Here is a 21,233-nt window from a genome sequence, read left to right as displayed (position 1 = left end):
AAGCCTCTGTAGGCTGCTCTGCCTGGAGCTTCAATCTAGTCCTGCCTCCTGTCCACCGTGATCCCCTGAATCTCGGCACACATGGTCTTTTTGATAACACATATTTTCCATGAAGTTTTGAAGATCCTATGTATGGTTAAATTTATTTTCACCAATTTTAATACTCTTCCTTATATCCCCGAGTTAACTGATTTTCTAAAACTTGGTGTTCAGTACTACCATTTTTGTTATTTCACACACTACATAAATATCTAATACAAAACATTGTCTTGTATTGCACTGACAAAATATATACATATTTTTAGAAACTTCTTGTTGTTCATCTTTACTTGTAATAATTAATTCATGTCGATTCGTGAAGCTTTGCTCAGGTATGGTTAAACAACTGCTAAATTCCAGTATTGTATGAAAATGCTAAAATTTGTCTATCTAATTTTTGATTGATGGTCATTTCTAATTTTGCCTCATATCAAAAAGTGCTACAGTGAAAATATTTGCTTCTGTCTTTACATACAAGTGCAGTGGATTCACTAGGCTACATACCTACACACACATGCACATATAATTTTTTACTTTTTGGATTAGTGGATTTTTCCCTAGATTTGTGTTGCCAAACGGCCTTCTCTTATGTTGATACTGATTTATATTCCCATCAGATAGGGGGATTTATTTCTTTTTTCTTTGTCTGTATCACCTGGCACAGTTATCTTTTTAAATTTCGAAGGAAATGGCTTATCATGTGTGCTTATTGAATTTTCTCTTATTAGTGAACTGATTTTTCTTCCTGTGCTAATTTAAATTTACTCTTTGGAGAATTACCTGTTATTTTTGAGAACACAAAAAGGGTCAAATTGTCAAGGCAGACTCACATGGATTAGTGCTGTTATCCCATGATAAACTTTACTGATAAGTACAAGCGTACAAGTAAACACAAGCCACTTCCAGAAAAGCAAGGAGTGGCCTGGGACATCTATGACAGCTGCCCAGATCCTTCCTTTACTTATCATCACACTGTGTCCCAGGTTTATAAATAGGGGAACAATGAAAAATCTAATTTTTATATTTAATGTTTATTGTTTTTAAATACCATATACTTAAATTGTTATATAACATATAAATGTAATATCCTTATTTAAAATAGTAATTATAAATACCAAGGTAGAAACCAACAATTCCTCTGCCTTCAAATGCCACTCCTATTATCATAAACAGTTCAGTATGAATATTTTTTCACATCCTTTCAATCCTACTAATTTATGAATAAATAAATTAAATGTTTACTTGATTATATTGTTTCTAAACACATTAAATCCATATCTACTTACAAAAATCAAAGTTAGTAGTTTAGATCTATATCAAGTTTAAGAGAAAAAATTTAAAAAATGCCTTCAAAATGAACGATTCCATTGTTAAAGATCATTACCTTTTTGTGCATACGTCCTTTCAAATGTTTTTAGTTTAAGCTTTACTAAAATATTTACTACGAGCTGAGTGAAATGGTAAGTTTGGTTTAACTGGTAAATTGCTCTATTTTTGCTTAAGACAAACTATCTGATACTGTTCTTTATATTAAGACTCACTTTGTCTTTTCCTCCCTGACTGTCTGAAGATAGGCCGCCATCATGAATGACACTGTAACTATCCGCACTAGAAAGTTCATGACCAACCGACTACTTCAGAGGAAACAAATGGTCATTGATGTTCTTCACCCTGGGAAGGCAACAGTGCCTAAGACAGAAATTCGGGAAAAACTAGCCAAAATGTACAAGACCACACCGGATGTCATCTTCGTATTTGGATTCAGAACTCATTTTGGTGGTGGCAAGACAACTGGCTTTGGCATGATTTATGACTCCCTGGATTATGCAAAGAAAAATGAACCCAAACATAGACTTGCAAGACATGGCCTGTATGAGAAGAAAAAGACCTCAAGAAAGCAACGAAAGGAACGCAAGAACAGAATGAAGAAAGTCAGGGGGACTGCAAAGGCCAATGTTGGTGCTGGCAAAAAGTGAGCTGGAGATTGGATCACAGCCGAAGGAGTAAAGGTGCTGCAGTAAAGGCTACCTGTGTCCAGTTTGGATTTTTCACGAGCAGATTAATAAATTAAAAACTTTAAAAAAAAAAAAAAAAAAGACTCACTTTGTTAAGTGGGAGTTTTCTTAAATGGTCTGTTTCATATAAAATATCTAAATTGTTTAAAGGCCTTACTAAAGTTACTGTATAAAAGTTAATTCATATGGACTACATTTCTTGACACTAATGGCATATAAAATAAGCAGCACAAATGCATGAAGAATGACAGAATTTTGATAACTTGACTTAACATTTCATAGATTCATTCTGGAGCTAATTAGTTTTCCTTAAATTCTGCTTGATCTAGTAGCAACTGTGGGGCAGAACATTTTTGGCATCGTGAATCAGACGTTCTAGATTAGTTGGTAATGATAAAATGACTTTTGGTCCTGAAAGCTTACTTACTTTATTCTACTTGCATACATTGTGCATAATATTTTTAAGAAGTAAAATATGCAATGAAAAGTATTCTACAGAATAAAAATGCTGGCAGTGAAATGTATTAACAGATATTTGAAACATATTTTGTAAAACGTGTATTCCTTTGCAGAAAATATAAATTGACATTATGATGTGAAAATACTATCGATCTTGTGTTGGGTTAAGATTTTTAGGAGCATAGTTTATATTATTTCAAATATTTTTCTGCAAAGCCAATATTAAGCTATTTCTAAAAGTTTGATCTATTTTAAAATGGTAAGATTATAATCTTGATTACTGGTTCTCCAAATCCTGCAGTTCAGGACATTTTGAACAAGCTGTAGAATTCTAAAAGCAAGAATATTATTAAGAAGGATATAAAATAGCCAAAAGCTGATGGCTTACCTTTATGCCAGTCATAGTATAAAGTATACAAAAACACTTTTTAAATTTATGTTCTAGCTAATATTCGACCGAAACATATACTAATATTATCATTTATTTTATATGTGAAAAGATAACTTTATAATTTTATGAATGACAGGTAAATTAAGGAAAGATGCTACTACCAGTAAATATGCTTACGGTCAGACTGAAACCTGAGACTTCTTTGAAAATTGATTATGGGCTGGGTTCAGTGGCTCATACCTGTAACCCCAGCACTTTGGGAGGGTGAGGTGGGCAAATCACTTGAGCCCAGGAGTTTGAGACCAGCCTGGGCAACACAGGGACAACCCCTTCTATAAAAAATAAAAAGAGAAGAAAAGAAAAAAGAAAATTAATTATGGAAAGATACCAAATTGGAAATTACCATTGATTAAATGGATTGTTACTGTTGTTGTCATTGTTTTCTCAATTAATTGCATTAATATGAGAGACTCCTGAGGGTACATCCTATGGTTTGGTGAAAAGAGCAAATATTAACAATTCGGGATCATAAGAACCAGTTGTATTTCTCAATAATAGTACAATTTCCAGCACATGGCATTGTTAAAACTAGAGTTATATCTGCACAATACTAGCTATATTTCTATGCAATGAAGATATGTTGGAAATAATACTGAAAAAAGTTTATAACTGCACTTGAAGAGCTTTCTGATCTTCTTATCAAGAAAGTCTTTTTAAAATGCTAAATAAAAGGAGCATTTAATCAAAGAATCCAATGTGCCAGGTGTGTAAGATGTTCTTTATCACGGTTTTAAAACATTTTCACAAATGGTATCTACACACAAAACTGATAATGATGAAACATCTTCAGTCTGCCATTCTTTAAGAAATTACGGTGTGTGTTCATACATATTTTAAATATCTTCTATGATGATATTTATTTCTGCTTATATAATCTTATGAAAATTGTATTAATAAGAGGGGGTGTTTAACAAATCTATTTTAGAAGTGTTACATCAATTTCACTGCCTTTACCTACATAATTAAGAATGAATGTGACATATCTTACCCCAAATTTGGAAATTAAATTTTCAAATTTATTTAAGTTGACTTTAGTCCAAGTTTTAAAATGTGATTAGACTAAATTTGTAATTTAAAATATTTTTGAAGGAATCCATTAACTGATCTTGTAACCAGGATTTTTGCATGACAAATGATAATACTTATATTAGGTATCTCTACAAAAAATACTGAGGATTTTTCAGTATCATACAAGCCACGCGGTACTGATCCATGCTTTTATGAACCCCCTCAAATTACCTTGCTGCAATAGATCATATACTGGGCTTTACTTTGAAGACCATCCAAAATCTCCATCTGCTCCACATTGAATTGCCATCCTGCTAGTATGTATTCAATGGTCTACAGCTGATGTTAAACACATTCATTCACAAAGCAATTCAATATGATAATTTTTATTTAAGTCAAAAATAAAATATTATTGTAGCAGTTAGATTCATGATTATGCTTAAGTTTATCCTAATTTCCAACAAACACTCCTGACAGCCAGCTTTGGTCTCATTGCCATCATATCAATTTCTATATTATAATTTCCAGAGACAGACGCACATGCTATGGCCATGACCATAATTCTACTATTTAGAATGCACTGGCTGGCTGTCTGTGCAGCAAATTTGACATTCTATTAAGTCATATAGATGATAAATGATAGATAGATAGATAGATAGATAGATAGATAGATAGATAGATAGATAAATAGATAGATAGATAGATAGATAGATAGATAGATAGATAGATAGACAGACAGACAGACAGATAGATAATACATGGGAGGTGGGTGGGGGAGCAAGGGGAGCCAGGCTTTTGGTTGTGAACCTAATCTAACTTCCTGTATGATATTAATGTAACTCTCTACTGAAGAGTTTCTGTACTTTTGACTAAGTCCCTCAACTAGAGATATATTATTTCAAAATTTCCAGCTTTCTGGCAAAATAGTTGAATCAGAGACCAGGTCTAAGAGCAGAGATGAGCTGTAGCCTCATAAGGAAAATGATCAAAATTTGGAAAATTGAATGTACTTAGAAGAGTTGATTACAGATAGCTATATTCTTCCAAAATCTTCTCCAGTAAATAGATTTTAGAATACAAATGTATTTTAAAACATTTAAACATGTTTACAATGATACAATAGAAATAAAAATCCTCATTCTTTAGAAATTAAATTCAGATGAGAGGGATATAAATTAAGTTTTGAAATTTTTGAGTCAGGAAAACTTTAGCAAAAAACTAGTATCATTTTATCACAGTACAGATGAGGAACTTCAGCCTTAAAGATACTAAAATTTATGGCTAATGAATCAGGTCTAAAACCCAGATCTAATTACTTACCAGTTTATAATTAGAATCAAAATGTGTGTATTTGTTTATTATTTCTCCCCAATTCACACATTTGTAATATTCAATTTGTGGTTTATTCGTAACTTGTAGATAATTTGTTTTAAGATTAATAGTCTAGATATGAATATGCCTCTTTTAATAAGTATTTTAAACCTCAGAATATTATAGCTATTTTTAAATGCAACACAGTATTTAGGAGATTCTTTGAAGAGTTTCTAAAACAACTTTTATAAAAATAGTGGTATTTGTGTTTATATCCACCTCCAAAACTGCACGTTTGCTTATATTTCAGAATACTTTGAAAAGAGGAACTTTATAGTAACAGTAGCTGCTGTTTACAGAACATCATCTTGTATCTGATAGTGAGCTGAACTCTTGGGGAATGTGTGTCACATTATTACATTTTCACAATTTACCATGTTAAGCACTGTTCCTTCCATTTTACATAGGAAGACTCTGCATAGATTAGAGAAAAAAGTTAAAAGGAATATGAATGAAAAAAGTACGTGTACAAGATGTCCAAGATGAACAAAACTATCTAAGTTCATTTCAATATATAACGTGTATTATATTCAACAAGGCTCACATTTTTTGATAAAAGGAAACAGAGACCTCTTTTTCTAGCAAGAAGGTATTTTTCTTTAGAAATTTTGTTTATGCTGGCTTCAATAACACTATGGTGAATGTCATAAGATTAATTCATTTTTAACAACTTTGTAAAAGCCAAGGATGCAGTGAGTCCATGGGGAATTTAAATCATACATTTTAATACACAGATTAAAATTATGGATTCTCAAGTAATGATAAATTAACACAGTCCTTTGAGTTTTTTAAATTATAAAGCTTTTTTTTTTTTTTTTTTTTTCTGTTTTTTGAGACGGAATCTCTCTCTGCAGCCCAGGCTGGAGTGCAGTGGCCTTATCTCGGCTCACTGCAAGCTCCGCCTCCCGGGTTCCCGCCATTCTCCTGCCTCAGCCTCCCGAGTATCTAGGACTACATAAGCCCGAACCACGCCTGTCTAATTTTTTGTATTTTTAGTAGAGACGGGGTTTCACCGTGTTAGCCAGGATGGTCTCGATCTCCTGACCTCATGATCTGCCCACCTCAGCCTCCCAAAGTGCTGGGATTACAGGCGTGAACCAACTCGACCGGGCAATTATAAGGCTTTTTAATTAAGAAAATTGATTTTTTCAAATGTGACATTTTATTTAATTATTTGCTAAATTAACTGTATATGGGCCTACAAGGAAAATATTCTGTTTCCATTCAAAGTAAAATTATTTATAAAATATTAAGCCTAATAATAATATCATCACCATTATTATTTTAAACAAAATATGAGACTTGTGCAAAGACCACTATCATCTAAAAGCCATGACCCAACTACCAATATGATTTTCTTTAAAAAAGAAATAAGAATGCTTTTACACTGTTGGTGAGAGTGTAAATTAATTCAACCATTGTGGAAGACAGTGTGGTGATTCCTGAAGGATCTAGAACCAGAAATACCATTTGACCCAACAATCCCATTACTGGGTGTATACCCAAAGGATTATAAATCATTCTCCTATAAAGACACATGCACACATAAGTTCACTGCAGCACTATTTACAATAGCAAAGACTTGGAACCAACCCAAATGCCCATCAATGATAGACTAGATAAAGAAAATGTGGCACATATACACCATAGAATACCATGCAGCCATAAAGAAGAGTGAGTTCATGTCCTTTGCAGGGACGTGGATGAAACTGGAAACCATCATTCTCAGCAAACCAACACAGGAACAGAAAACCAAATACCGAATGTTCTCACTTACAAGTGGGAGTTGAACAATGAGAACACATGGACACAGGGAGGGGAACAACACACACCAGGGCCTGTCAGGGGGTGGGGGGCAACGGGAGGGATAGCATTAGGAGAAATACCCAATGTATGTGGGGTTTAAAACCTAGATGACTGGTTGATAGGTGCAGCAAACCCCCATGGCACATGTATACCAATGTAAAAAACCTTCACATTCTGCACATGTATCCTGGAACTTACAGAGTGAAATTTTTGTTTTAAAACAAAGGACTTTGCTCTGCTTAGAAATGGGAATAATTATGACAGAACAATATTAATGGAAAACACATGGTAGATATGAATGAACACTGTGAAACGTTAGGAAGCAGAGAATGAAAAATTGCCTCCTTGACAATAGTAAAATTTCAACATGATCCCTGAGGACCATCAGATTTTTAAATAGCATTTTCTCCCCGCTACCCAGCATAGGCTTTGAGTTTCTAGCAGGCTCGCAGGCGATGGGAGTGCTGATGCACGACGTCTTGGTTTCAATAGCAAGGGTACAGGCACCACTTAAAATAACAATTTACATAGATCTGTTTATGACTTAAAAGTTAATAAGAGTGTTCTATAGGAATACTAGAAAAGAAACAGAATTCTAAAGAAAAAAGTAATAATTCCTATAGTCTTCAAAGTCTGAAATAACCATTCCCATATGGAGGCGTTTCCTTCCAATTATTTTTGTTTGTATATAGTTACCTAATAGTTACCTGTTTTGACATCTAACTTTGTTACTTAGCAAACCATAGGCATTTTCCCCATGTAAATTTTTTTTCATAAAATACCTTAAAGCCAACAGAATATTTGGCCATTTAGTTATACTATAACTTATTTGCCCAGTTTCTCTCCTGTGAAATATTTAGATTATTTCCTGTGTCTTATTAGTATACATAATATGTAGGTAAATAATTTTTAAATTTCTGATTATTTTCTTATAAAAGGTTCTCTAAGAGTTGGATTACTTTGTCAAAGAGAGATATGAATGGTTTAACACTCTTGAATTGTATTGCATATGCTGAGTCTATCTCAGCATTATTGCTTTAAAAATACGCTTGTCAATTTAATAAATGTATTTTCACTTAGTTTATTACTAACATGCTTTTATCCATTTCAATGGTTACTGTCCTGAGAACCAATTTATGTCTACCAAATTGTTTATTTTAACCCAATAATCATGTTAGAGTTCCTTTTAAACATAAATTCCTTGCAAATATTTTCTATTTTTGTCTTTTAACTTTTTGTTTATTTATTTATTTATTTTTGCGACGGAGTTTTTCGCTCTTGTTGCTCAGGCTGGAGTGCAATGGTGCAATCTCAGCTCATAGCAACCTCCGCCTCCCAGGTTCGAGCAATTCTCCTGCTTCAGCCTCCCAAGTAGTAGCAATTAGAGGCATGTGCCACCATGCCCAGCTAATTTTGTATTTTCAGTAGAGACGGGGTTTCTCCATGTTGGTCAGGCTGGTCTTGAACTCCTGATCTCAGGTGATCCCCCCCACCTCGGCCTCCCAAAGTGCTGAGATTACAGGCGTGAACCACCGCTCCGGGATTTGTTTATGTTTTTTACCATGAAGAAAATTTTGATTTTCACAGTGTTTTATATGTAGAAAGTCATTGCAAATTCAAAGCTGATTTTTGTTATTTTATCTTAGATTATTGTGGTTTAAATTTTTTAAGTGTGTAATCTAACTGTAATTGATCTTATTAATGTTTAGTTTGGACCTCATTTGATTTTGTTTCCAAGGTAAATTTTCAAACACATTTTGTTTAATAAGAAAGATCTGCCTCATGAGTTTTGATGATTCTTAAACCATATATTAAAAATTTAGGAAAGCAGAAGTTGTCTCCGGACTTTTTTTTTTTTTTGAGACGGAGTCTCGCTCTGTCACCCAGGCTGGAGTGCTGTGGCCGGATCTCAGCTCACTGCAAGCTCCGCCTCCCGGGTTCACGCCATTCTCCTGTCTCAGCCTCCCGGGTAGCTGGGACTACAGGCGCTGCCAGGTCGCCTGGCTAGTTTTTTGTAGCTTTTAGTAGAGACGGGGTTTCACCGTGTTAGCCAGGATGGTCTCGATCTCCTGACCTCGTGATCTGCCCACCTCAGCCTCCCAAAGTGCTGGGATTACAGGCGTGAGCCACCGCGCCCGGCCTGTCTCTGGACTTTCTAATGTCTTTCACAATACATCTATAAATCATTGTGATGACTGAACACATTTAATTATGTCTAAAATACCTGGGGGCACACTTTTTTACTTCCAACTTTTCTTTATCTACTTTATAACTTTAAAATAAAAAAGGATCATTCTTTCAGATGAATAATCATATTGTGTTAAAAGTTAAAAGTCTCCTCGACTTTAATATCATATTTAAATGTCATGCTAGTTTCCTATTGCTATGTAATTAATTACTACAACCTTAGTAGCTCATAGGTCCTAAGTCCAGGACAGTGTGGTCGGGCTCTCTGTTCAGGCTGAAGTCAACGTGACAGCAGGCTGTGTTCCTATTTGGTGTGAGGATTCTTTTCCAAGTTCATTTCTATTCTTGGCAAAATCAGTTCCTTGCAGCTGTCACATTAAAATCCTCTGCCTTTTTTTTTTTTTTTTTTTTTGCTGGCCGCCTACCGTAGGTATAAATTAATCTAGGAGAAAATAGGACATTTTAAAAATATTTAGACTTTCATTAAATAGCTTAAGCAAAATTCAATATATTCCAAATTATATATATAGTACATATATATATATATTCATAATTCTTATAATCACATTTTTACATGTCTTTTATGTGTCCTATACAGATTTACTTATATTTTCCATTTGATTTGTGTAGAGATATTTTATTCTTACTCATCAGTTATACAGAAAACTTCAGCATTTTCTCTCTTTCTTCTTATTCTCCTAACTCCTATCTGAAATCTTTTGGGAATTCTTTTTGTTTTTAGTTAGCTATCGTTATTAGCTCTCTAATATTAATTAAAATGCCCCGAAATAGTTGTTTCCAATACTTAAACATAATTAAATTTCATAATGTAAAATATTAATATTATTAATATATTTAATAAAATTAAGTATTAACTATAATAAGTTATATTTTATAACCATTACATAATTATATTTACCAACAGCTATTGATTTCATATAGTTTTTCTTAACCGTATTTCAAAAACTAACTTTCTAGTCCTACTTAAACCATTTTTTTCTTAGGTTCTGCTTTGTTTTTTAATAGAAATGAGTATTTTTTTTTTTACTTTCGACATCTATTGAAATTATCTTATAGGTTTTCCTTTAGAATTATTGGTGTTATAGTAGCAATTAATTTTTTAATATTTAAAGCAAAAATTCAGGCATAATTAATAAATGAAATGAACACAGTTTAAGTGTATAGTTGGATGCATTATGACAAATGCATAGATTTTTATACCCATTACACATTAAGCCTTTGTATATAATCCCCACTGTCATCACAGCATCAGCAAACCAGAGATCTACTCTTAAAGATCCTATGAATGGAATCACACTATATGTACTGTCTTGTGAATGTCTTCTCTCTGTCCACATAATGCTAATGAGATTCATCCATGCAGTCACATGCATTGGTAGTTCATTCTTTTTCAGTACAAAGCGTTATTCCACAATCTGCTTATTAACTCTCCTGCTGATAAACATTAGGGTTATTTACTGTCTTTGACTATATTGTGTAAAGCTTTCTATGCAGCGTCTTGTTCAAGTCCTTGTGTGGAATCACATGGCTATAGAGCAGGCATATGTTTAACCTTTCAAGAAATGGATTAATCTTTCAAAAGTAATTGTACCACTTTATACTCCCACAAGCAATGTATGAACGTTCCAGTGGCTCCACTTCCTAGCCAACACTTGGGATTGATAGTTGTTTTAATTTTAGGCATTCAAATGGGCATAAATAATAAAATAAACAATAAAACATTATTATTTAAATAATATATTTAGATAAACAACATATTTCAACATAATATTTAATATTATTTTAAAATAATAATTGAGGCTCATAAAATTAGGTAGAATGATAACAATTCTAGTAGTAGAAGGGCTTCAGTTTTTATTGATTTATGAGATAAAATCTAGATCCTTGTATATAAACTGTAGATGGAACACATCAAGCCTTAAGTTCAAGTAAACTGTCAGTCACCAGTGTAAAAAAAAATGCGACTATGTATTGTGTTGTAGAATCTATGGCATCCTTTATAATAGTTGCAAACCTGTATTCATTTCAAGTTCTCATACTACAGCCCAAAGCGTCCTAAGAGAAATTTTTGTGACCCCATTACTTTCCACTCCCAAAGGATATTTGCTAAAATGATAATGATGATGATTAGGATGAGGATGATGTGAACTTAACAACTTTAGATTGACTTAATCTAAAAGTATTTCATAGCATTATTGTACTGATTTGGCCAGAGCAAACTTTCATTTTGCTTCCCAGTAGTCTTCAGCAATTCAGAATATAGGATAGACTGTTGCCCAGATAGGTTGTAGTTAAGGATGATTTAAATCTTTGTAACATCTGATTGTATGAAATTAAATAAAAGCTTCCCCCAGACCCTAAAAGATCATTTTAGTAAACAGTGTAACTTTGGTGTCAGAGAACAAATTATAATTCCATAATCTCTCTCCCGAGTTAGGTGAATAACCACGTTTGTGGTGTAGAGAATGGAAAGATTACTTTCAATCTAGTCTGAAGAAACTCTGCTCTAAAACCTATTAAGCAAAAGTAAAATAAATTAAGAATTGATTATCATTCATTCAATAAAGCTGGTGTATAATTAGCAATCTACCTGAAATTTCCCCCAGGCGTATTCTATGTGTTGCTGTTAGCCTTATAAAAGTGCTACAATAAAGGACGCTGAAAAGAAATTTTCTTCCTTCCTTTAGGCATCTACCCCGGGAGAAGGAGCCCAATGAGAAGTCATCTCTGAAGCTCAAATTTCCTAAGGATGAAGCTTCAGGAGAGGCCTTATCAATCTGATAACAAACTTTTCTCATCAAGTTAGTTTCATTTAACGGAAGTTTTAAATATGGAAAGTTCAGAAGGTTATTAAAATTGGTTCCAGCTATCTAAGATACATGCACAACCACACACACACACACACACACACACACACACACACACACACACACGGTAGAGATAAATATGTTCGAAAATCCAGCTCAATGTTACTAGAAAATTTGATCAGAATCTGGTGAAATAAATAGTAAACTTACTAAAAATGCCAAATATCCCAGAAGTTGCTTCTTTAACATTTGATCAAAAACTCTGTTCAGTCAATTTTTGCTTCTTTCAAAAATACTCTGCCGAAAAGCCAAAGGACAAATGGGGCTGGTACCTTCAATATAGAGAATTCCAAATAAGATTAGACCCCAGAAGGCATAGTGTGGCTTTCTAGGACTCTTACTATTAGGCAGTAACCTATCATTCACCTCTGTTTCCCAGATTCACCTGTTGTACCTTATAACTTAAATATAAATTCCAACACTGTATTGTACTAAAAAAATTATTTCTCAATTTGTTTGCTCATACTATTGATTTTTTTTCCTGGAATCTAAATAATTGTGAATTAACTATGATAGCAGTATGCACAAACAGTAAGTGAAATCAGACCTATTAATTCTGAGAGGAAGGAGGTGCCAGGATTTTCACAGAAGAAAAGACTAAGGCCAGGCGCGGTGGCTCACATCTGTAATCCCAGAACTTTGGGAGGCTGAGGCAGGCGGATCACGAGGTCAGGAGTTCAAGACCAGCCAGACCAACATGGTGAAACCCCGTCTCTACCAAAACAAACAAACAAACAAACAAACAAACAAACAAACAAAAATTACACGACTGTAATCCCAGCTACTCAGGAAGCTGAGGCAGGAGAATCGCTTAAACCCAGAAGGCGGAGGTTGCAGTGAGCCGAGATTGTGCCACTGCACTCCAGCTTGGGTGACAGAGCAAGACTTCATCAAAAAAAAAAAAAAAAAGCAAAGCACTAAATCTCGTATGTGAAACACGAGTAGATTTTTCCTGCCAGAAGCAATAAAAACGAGAGCTAAAAATAATTTCATGAAGCAAAATATTCAAAGAAGATGAAGAATGAATAAAGACAATTGAATTGGTAATTCATAAGCCAAGCTTCAGTAAGTGGTAGGATAGAAGCTGATTTTTAAGTATAAAATGAGCAAATTATGCTGAATAAAGAAAATTATTTAAAATTTGTCAAGAAATAACTAGACCCAGGGAAGACAATTTTCATTTTAAGGCTTAATAATGTTTGCAGACTGAAGGAAAAGATTCAGTGGAGGATGAGAGACCTTAGCGGGGGATTAAAATAGTGGAGCATTTTTGTGGCAATGCCATGCAATAAGGAGACAGCATTGGAAAGAAGAGAGACATTTGTTCCTCCTAAGTAGGAAGCAAAAAGTAGAAATTTGTAAAGAAAAAAAATATTGGGAGATAAAGAAGAATCACAGGTGTAATTCTTAACATCCTAAATCAAAATTATTGTTTTATGTGTTTCTCCTTCCAGAAATGAAATTTTTAACAGACCATCTTTGACTTAATATCCTTCTATCTCCAGCACCTGGCTTATGGCAGGTCTCTCAATACTTAATTATGATATGGATCTATGGAAGTACAATAATTCTTGTAATATGAATCACTATTCCTGAAGTTGGAGTATATTGGCTCATCTCGGAATAGGGAAATTGACAGTTAGTTGAGATACCATTGGAACACCTGCTGAAAGAAACGTGATAATGATTCAAAGGGAGGGGGAAAAAAAAAAACCACAAGTGAGGAATGACCAGAATAACATTAACTTGAAGTGGATGTAGTCAGCATATTTTTGAAAATGTTTTAAATCAACAACTTCTATTTGGAGAGCAGATGTAATTACACCAGACAGCAGAGATAATAAATAAATGTCAATGCAGTCACAGTGGTGTGGCCAGAGTATCAGTGTCTCCGTTGCTATGGGCAGCTGGCAATGAAGAAAAATGAAAGCAGAATTAGGCTTCGAGTTAGAGAATAACAGAATAATAGATGTTAGGATTTAGACAGAAAAAAACAGGCTTTCTGGAGTTATGGAAGTGGGAGACACGATGCAAGTTAAAAAGAACTGCTCTTCTTGTAATTCCTCATTTTCAAGGAGAGGAAATGTCAGCATTCAAAATTGCAGAGAATGAGAAAACAAATGTGATGATTTTGATCAGGGTTATATTTATGCTGGTGAGTGACAGATGAAATGAAGAGTCCTTGGCATCATAGGAGTTGAGGGACTCTGAGCCAGAGTGCTAAGAGGACCATCTACTTAAATGATGGAGTTCATAATAAGATTAGAGTGGAGAAAAATTACGAAGCAAGTACTCAGAAAATGAGAATGTTAGGAGGTTATAGGTTGATGGCTTTATGGATGGAGAGAATATACGTTATGACAAACATTATTTAAAAAGTGGGTGGTGGAAGACAAGTTGCCTGAAATTGGCAGCTGTGAGTAATTAATCTTTAACACCTCTTCCTTACTTAAGTAGAAAAAGGGCCTCCATCAAAATGGCAGCGAGAATTTTATCTATCAGAGACAATGCACTTTCAGCTGCGGATGAGACATGGAAAATATTCCACACAAAATGTGGTCAAGAAAAGGAGTAATAGTACTTATTTTTTCTAATTGATTACATAATATTAATATACATTCTCTGTAAATATTCATATTGATCATGGGAGATGTAATCAAAATATATAATATTGATAACTGAATTGAAATTAATATATTTTTCTAAAAAAAAATCAGATTATAGGTGATGAACCAATATTGGCTAGGTGAAAATTGTCTAGGTTTTACAACTAGAAATGCTTCCGCTCAAACACTTATCAAAATCACAGGTGTATTTTGGGCTGCTACATTTACCAAATGAAAACAGGATACTGACATTCACACACACAAACATGCAAGCATATGTTGAAATTTTCATTCCAGATGTCTATAAAAAAGAACAGATAATATGAAGTTCATTACCCGTTTCAAGTTACCTCTGAGATTCCTTAAGCTGAAGACAAACATGCTATTAAAAAGAGTCCATAAACAGGGCATAAGAAATCTAATCCTTTCGTAAAGAGTGTGGTTATTTTTGATAACAATTATTATCAAAATAAATTATTTTTACTTCTAAATTAGTACTAATTACATCTCAAAGTTTTTGTTTCTCTGATACCAGGATTTAAAATTATTTCAGAAAGCATGATTAGTTTTAGTGTCTGTAGATCTTTGTTGTCAGTGATTTAAAGTATTTTTGAAAAAGGAAAACATATTCCTTAGAAGTGATCTATATTTTATAGAAAATTACCTATTTGTGTAAATACAGGAAAACAGCTCTAACATTAAAATATGTGCATCAATTGGATTCAGAGTGTTGCATGAGGTTTAAATATTAAAGAAGTATTTATAACATTTGAAGAAACAAAATTAAGAAAAAGTGAAACCAAAATATTAAAAATAAAAGTAGTATTCCTTATTAGAAAATAAGAAAAAATACAATTATGTATTATAAGACTAAAGTTATTACTTTGATCTTTTATTTAAGTGGTTATTCAACGTGTTTAGTTTCAAAATACATCTTCTAGTTCACTTTTGTGAGCTATTGTTCAAATTTCAATTTGGTTTCTAAATCCCCTGCATTGGAGTCCGAGTTCCCCCAGTCACAGTTGTATGTGACTCAGGTTACAGGACTCTGCCCCGCAGTCTTCTCATCATGGACTGGAGAGAGAAAGGAAAATTACTTCACTGCCACAGAGGCTGGTGGAATTCAGAGTTCTAGGCACATGTCCATAGGGAAATGGCATTTACACATTAATGCTGGTCAGAAATGAATGGCAGAGTAGCACCCACAGGCTTCAGTAGGTAGCGGTGCCTCCTGATACTGGGATGGGGCGGATAATGGGCTTCTGCCCATATCTCTGCAGAGGTGGTGAGACTGCCTCAATACCATGGAAGAGGGAGATGGAAGTCTGAGTTGTGTACATAAGCTCCACTGGGGAGAGGTACATCCCAGTTACTGCAGAAGAAGGGAGAAAGTCAGAGGGGTCATAGTCTCTATGGGGAAGGAAGGTCATCTGATTCCTGCAGAAGGTGGGTGGATGTGAGTTCCACCCACGACCTCCATGGTGGGGGGTGCTTACTCCAGGAAGACACCTCCTTACTCCAGGAAGACGCCTCCTTACTCCAGGAAGATGGTGGAAGACAGGGCTCTATCCCCACTCCCACAGTTATAGCACTCATTGAGGTGGAGATAGAACACATTTTTTTTTCATAGTATTCCTCTTGAAGAAAGATAAGTATGGTTAAAAGATTTCTGCTATGCTGGGTTACCCTTCCTCCTGGTACTTTCACTAGAGACAGATGATAGAGAAGAGAAAGAGTGGGAGGGCGGGAACGATATAGACTACAAAGAAAAATAGAAAGGTGACTAATTCCTGATAATATTAGATGAGGTTATTTATTAGGATCTTCTTTACATATTTACTACAAGGTATAATTGACAAAAGGTAAAGATCATTTGTAATGAGAAACTACCTACCGCTTGTATAATACAGTGTCTGTACTTTCACTATTGGCTTCTCTATTTAACATTATGTGGTTCTAAATAATCTTTCAAAACACATACTAACCTGTTTCTCTGTAATATCACCTCATAGACTACAGCATCCTTTGCTGGTTTAAGGATAAGTTAAGCATTTAAAAAATCTATTTATATCAATTTATGTGAGAATGAAGGCAGGAAGACAGAGCTTGGAACATTATCTACAAACTATTAGTGTCCTATATTATCATGGTCAGAATGTTTATGTCCTCCCCCAAATGTATATGTTGAAACCTAATTCTAAATGTGATGGGATTTAGGGAGGTGATTGGGTTATAAAGGTAGCAACTGTCATGAATGGAATGAGTGCCTTTATATGGGGCTGAAGATACCAGAGTTCTTCCCTTCTACTCTGTCAGGAGATAGCAACAAGCTGGCTGTCTGCAATCCAGAAGAAGGCCTTCACCAAAACCCAACCATGCTGGCATTCTAATCTTGAACTGCCATCCTCCAGAACTGTGACAAATAAATTCCTAGTATTCATAGGTCACCCAGTCTACGGCATTTTGTCATAGCAGTCCAAACTGACTAAAACAACCACGAAGGCAGAAAATGCTAGTTTTCTACTAAATGATCATAAAGAATTGAATAAGTGATTAAAAAAAAAAAAAAAAGAAGTGAGAGACAGTGAGCTGTCTGTAAATTTCCATACCCCCTTCCTCCATAGTAATAAAATTGTTTAGCCCTACACACAGACACAGGGAAATAAAAAATACTTTCCAAACCCTCTTTGCACTTGGGCATGGCCAAGTGACTCCCACTTGCACTAGGAAGTGGGTAATGGGTATGGAAATGCATTCCAGGAGATGCCCTTTGATAAGGTGTGCCATCCTTTTTTCCTCTTCCTCCTCTCACTTGTTCATATTGAACCCTGAAGGGGCAGTACAGCATCTCGGGAAGTAGCAGAGTCACCATATAGACAAGTAGAGAAAACGTTTGACTTTGCAGAGTGGGGCTGTATTGACTGCTTGACATTTTAAAAAGAGAGAAAAAATGAACTTCTATCATGTTAATTCCACTCATATTTGGGATCGTCTCATGCTTAAACTCATAGCCTAACTAATACAGAAAGGAAGAGAGCATGGTGAAGTATAACATTTCTTATAGCTTCAGCCCAGTCTATTCACATGAACAGTTGCTAAGTCTATTGAATCATGTCACACCAAGTCACAGAAAAAAAAGTGGTTTTCAATTGTTGTGTGGCAGCAGGGAGAGGTGGTCAGGGGGACATGTCACTTACTAACACTTCACTTGTTTTACTAGTATTTAAAAAATGTGTCCACATATTTGATCCAATAGTGTATTTGAAGGACAGTTAAATAATCAATATGTGAAATTCATCATATCTTCTTGAGCATCTTACATAACTCTAATACTTTGAAAATGGCTAAATGTGAGTGAACTGATACAAAGGATTATCTTTTCTTAAATTAGATAAGCGATGATCCTAAGATGATCAATATATGTCAGCACGGCTATTTCAAGCAAATTGTTTATATTGGTAAAAAGTTCAGACCTAAACCCAGTTTGAACTGTTAAATATTATTGAAATAATAAATGAAGAAATTCATCACTTAATGAATTTTATAACAAATAAAGGAAAGTATTTTGCTTAATGGGTCTGCTAAGTAAAATCCCACAGAAAGCTACATGTGACCTTGACGTATAATATCTGTTTATGGTAAAGAGAATGTAATAAATTAAAATTTGATATGACTATATTCATGTTTTTTATACATTTATGAAATAAATAGTAAAAAACTAAATTTAAAAACCATATTTCTAAAGTTAGATTTTTTAGTATTAAGTGTTGTCATGATATAATAAAGCTTCAGTCAGTTTGATTTTTAAGTAGGTGTGAAAATTTAATATTATAAATTCATATTGGAATGAATTATTTATCCCCAGGTGATCACACTCACACTGAAAAAAGTTTTACTGTAACATGGAATTACTTATTATTTTCTTCCAAATATGTTATAGGCATATTTGGCATGTTTCAAAGTTATGTTTAATAAAGAAAATGCATGTTTCTATATATGCTGTTGTGAATACAAAGTGCCTCAAAACTTACTGGCTTAAGACAACACCTCTATTTCCTAATGTTCCAATGTGTCAGGAACATAAGAAGGAATCAGCTGGACAGCTGCACCCTGTAGTGTTAGCACCATTTACTCTCTCTCTTTGCTGCACTGGAAGGTACAAAAAGTTCACTCACATGTCTGGAGCCCATGTACTCCTTCATGTATTCTCTTCCTCGCCATCTGGGAAAATTGGGCTTCCTCACAAAATGGTGGTCACCTGGATTTCTTACATGACATCTGGCTTCCAAAAGGGAGTGTACCAACATAGGTGACACAAGAAGCTGCAAGCATCTTTAGGCCCAACCTTGAGAGGTACACAATGTCACTTCTGACCATTATATTGGTCAAAGTCAGTCTTTGGGTCTGTCCATATTCAAGGGGAATAGAAACCCCTTCTTTCAATGAAAAGGGGCAAATAATTTGTGGCCATCTTTAATCCATTATGCTGTTTAGGCCATGTTTCTGATATGAAGTTAAACATATAAAGAAGCTACTACATATATTCATAAATTAGAAAATGGAGAGGAAAAGGACCTTTCATTATAAAATTATCTTGCCAATTTCTAGGCTCCTTTAAAACTATTGTCTATGAATGATACGAAAATTTCAGAAAAGCTGCTATTAGAATTTGAAGAGAATGCTGTAAGTATATGGTTTAAACAGTGTATTCCTACCAAAATGTCTTAAAAAGTGACAAGAGTGAGGAATTTTATTAAACTAAGAGGAAAGAAAAGCCTTAAAATAGATTGGCCGGTTTCTTCATTCATGCGATTATTTTTTCATTATTCATTCACCAACACATATTTCTTGATGTGTTGTGAGCCCAGGGATTTTGTTAGGCAAGGAGGCTGTAACAATGAAGAGAAAAATATTGTTTTCTTTTCTTCACTGTGCTTACAACTTAATGTTACAAATTACGCTAGTGCTTAAGATTATTCAGCTGAAGTTTTGATAATGTAAAATAACAAAATTCTTTGTATAATCTGTAAATGAATTGTATGTGAAAATCATTATATAAACAATAAAATACAAATTCCTGGATGCATTTAGTTATTCAATCAAATAAGCATAATTTAAAGTGTGTTTTTTTTTTTATATCCCTAGTCCATCCTAAAACTTTAGGCCAATGCGTAAACCATGTTTTAACAAAAACAGATGCCTCCCAGCACACAGGACAACTACAGCTGCTCTGTAGCTCCACATGGGACTGTCTTCTCTTTGCTTACGGGCCCATCCCCAGTTCCAAGAAAACATGAGCTTCTTAAAACAAAGTTGAAAATCTAGTGGCTTTCGAGTCAGCTGGCAGTGTTTCTGCATTTTTAAGCAAGCTTGGATATCGGGGGCAGCTTAGTGTTCACTCTGTAACTGACCTCACTGAGCCAAGTTCAGCGTGGTGTGAGTTATCAAACCTGACAGCCTTTTGGCAAGCCTTTGAAGGCTCTCAGGCCAGACTCCCTTCCAAGCTCAGCTGGGATCAATTAGGATAAATAATAGTTCTTGCAATTGTTAGTTTCTACCATGCTTTTTAAAATTATTTAGTGTGCAATAATGCAATTTATGGCTTACCTGTGCCATGCTATCCATTCAAAACAAAATAAGATCAAATTGAAAGGTTAAAATGTCCTGAGAGTTGCAGAACAACACGGTGAGGGAAAAGTACCAGAGAGGCCAGTATTTTGACCATTCTTTCCTCTCCACATTTATCTAAAACATAAGTAAACATAAATACAAAACTATAATATTTCTTCAAAATCTGGATTCTCACCCTAACAGCAATATTTTGACAGTCTGGTTAAAACATAAACCATAAATACACACACACGTACACACACACACGCACAAACACAATCAAGGGCTTTTAACTGCCCTCAGCAACCAAGGAGATCTGCCAGTAAACAATGTAGATTTTTACTTCTAGGACAAAAAATGAATTTACGCTCAAGCTATTGGTGAAGAGCAAATGGAAGGTACTCTATAGAAGCTAGCAGTACAACAGCAAATGGTAATTTTCTACAGCAAGAGTAAGGCCGTATTCAATAATGCTAATGTTCTGGCTTCATGTGAACCAAGTTTTGCTTTTACTAGGTGTTTCTCTTCATGTGGCCCAGGGCAAGGTATTGCAACTATTTCATGCTGAACTTTAAAACTTCACTGTTTGCAAGAGGTTTCCTTTTTGACCTTAGTTCTATCATGGCACTTCTTTAATGACTGTGTAGGTTTGACTTTGGTCCTCGTAAAATGTGACTTCTTATTTAAAACAATTGTAAGTTAAAATGTTACTCTACATTTGCCTTGTAAGTGTTTTTTGCTTCACTTGGAGTCCTCTTTTTTTGGCCTCCCATGCTTAAATTTTTTACAAAAA

The 21,233-nt window shown here is 34.4% G+C and overlaps 1 pseudogene across 1 annotated transcript; it reads left to right on the top strand.

The window, feature by feature from the left end:
- The first annotated feature begins 1,586 nt into the window (after positions 1-1,586).
- Positions 1,587-2,116, top strand: LOC104669098 (annotated as a pseudogene). The gene has a single exon (XR_748931.2). The product of XR_748931.2 is annotated as a 40S ribosomal protein S24 pseudogene (transcript).
- The last annotated feature ends 19,117 nt before the right edge of the window (positions 2,117-21,233 follow it).

This window comes from Rhinopithecus roxellana, chromosome 13, assembly GCF_007565055.1.
Source record: "Rhinopithecus roxellana isolate Shanxi Qingling chromosome 13, ASM756505v1, whole genome shotgun sequence".
In the NCBI taxonomy this organism is placed as follows: domain Eukaryota; kingdom Metazoa; phylum Chordata; class Mammalia; order Primates; family Cercopithecidae; genus Rhinopithecus; species Rhinopithecus roxellana.
This window is presented reverse-complemented; position numbering and strand designations above follow the sequence as displayed.